A 2,061-nucleotide genomic window follows, 5' to 3' on the forward strand; every position below is an offset into this window, starting at 1 on the left:
ATAGAGCAAGTGTAGCAAGTCGTCAAGTATGGTTCAGGAAGTATTATTATGTATTTGCAGGATCGCGTTTTCTTTTATAAATGCAATGGTGTATGTGCATTATTTATATTCTTCATTTGTCATTGTTCCTGAGAGAATTGGTACGACTCGTTATACTTTTGATCGATACAATTGATCCTCCTCCAATTGATCCTACAAGCGATCCTCCCTATATATTAAAAACATTATAGAATTGTTATAGAATGATTTTTAAAAAGAAGAAGAATAATACAACGATTTTTCTGAATTTTACATTTTCCTCCTCGCAACGACTGATACGAAAGATTAAATTTAGCACTCGATGAGTTTTTTCTCGACCTTGTTTGACTTTAACGAATCCAATATTGATTCTTCCTATCAGTGTCCATCACGTATTGATCCCTACTGTATAGACCTTTTCTTTCAAGGTGAACCGGACGCGACGAAGATGTGATATCGTGAAACTTTTTACGAAAATACATGTTATTATTACGTGATTCCAACGAATATTTGATATTCTCTAAAATATTAATGTATACCGTAGCTTATTTCCCACGTCTTTAACACTTTAATCATCGACATTTTCAAGAAAGAGTTCACGCCTAAAAAAATGAAAGCATTGTAAATAGACAACCAATAACACGGTTGATCAGTTTTAAAGGGTTAACGGTGATGTTAAAAATGCTACGAATTTTTATTAACACTAAGCCTACCAAAATCACCAACATTCACCTATGTACTTTAATCAATTTTCTAAAGTTATTCAATTGAACAATACTTTTATTGTAATTGTTTAGAACAATGATTATCATAGAGAATTCATTTAATCGACAAGTTTATTTGCTTCTTCTCTCTTTAATTACAAAAATATAGTTGTATATATACAATGTGTAATAAGTATGCGTTGATCTTGGTAGTTGTGTAGTGTTAAATAAAAAATTTTCTTTTACTTAGCTCCACGGTTAATGATAAGGGACGAAATTGGTGGAACACCCTGTAGGTTTACTATTCAAAAAACAGTTCGAGGAAAGTGGTAGGTTTCACTCTGCGTATGCGTGGCCAGTGACGTCCCAACGTACGGGCGCTTGGCCCATACTAATTTCTGCAACGCATCCGTGCAGGGCCGGCGTGATATTTTGCGGGGTCGGGTTCAAAAATTTGGCGGGGCCTGAATTCACATTCGAATCCTACGCATAAATTTTACAACGAGGAATTATTTATTTACAAATGCTATATATTTCTTACAAGATGAATATTAAATAATAATACTTTGATGATTTTTGTCACTCTTTTCAATTTAATCATCGCTACTAAAAAAATCTCTTGCATCTCAGCAAAAATTGCTTCCATTTGTTAATGGTATCGTCAGTCTGTAAAAGGTTACTCAAAATCGGTGCCTTTTAATTCGGTAATTTTCGTAGACCGCGGGCCCGGGTTCCGGCGAACGCGCTGTACCTGCCTCGCGCCGGCCCTGCATCCGTGGCACAAATACACATAGTTATAAAAACGTGTGCTTTGGCTGGAAAACGAATCTGTATATTTCTTCTTCTTTCGAATCCGCGATATCCAAACGTGATAAATGAAACAAGAGGGCCAAGTGCACCGATTCGCCCAAGGGTCCGTGATGGTGTCGAGACGTCCCTGGGGCTGTGAGACACGAAACGTTTCACGCGTGAATATTTCCTGCCTGAAAAGCCTCCTGCGGGGTCATTATGGCGAAGGAGGAGAAAACGAACTAACCCGGAAGACGCAGGCGCATCAAAGCAAACGGAAGTGGCCGAGAATATAATTCTCAACGAGGCACCGGAGTCGAACTGCACCGTAAAAGTGACTCGGTGCTATCGCAGGTGCACCGGTATCGACTTTCGACCGAGGCAAAAGTGACACGCGACTATATATATTTTCTAGAGGATAGTCGCGGCTGATCGTAATAACGCTGAGTGCATCAGGAACACTATTTTTTTTGCGCGCGATTTCCATTTCAATCTTTTTTACAACGCTCGAACGACGGTTTCAATTTTGGTAAACGTTTTAATATTTTTA

The 2,061-nt window shown here is 38.3% G+C and overlaps 1 protein-coding gene across 1 annotated transcript in view; it reads right to left on the reverse strand.

The window, feature by feature from the left end:
• LOC128877159 (arfGAP with SH3 domain, ANK repeat and PH domain-containing protein) overlaps positions 1-2,061 on the reverse strand; it is a 39,859-nt gene that overhangs the window by 30,514 nt on the left and 7,284 nt on the right. The window lies entirely within an intron of this gene.

The sequence above is a fragment of the Hylaeus volcanicus genome, chromosome 5 (genome assembly GCF_026283585.1).
Source record: "Hylaeus volcanicus isolate JK05 chromosome 5, UHH_iyHylVolc1.0_haploid, whole genome shotgun sequence".
Taxonomy (NCBI): Eukaryota; Metazoa; Arthropoda; class Insecta; order Hymenoptera; family Colletidae; genus Hylaeus; species Hylaeus volcanicus.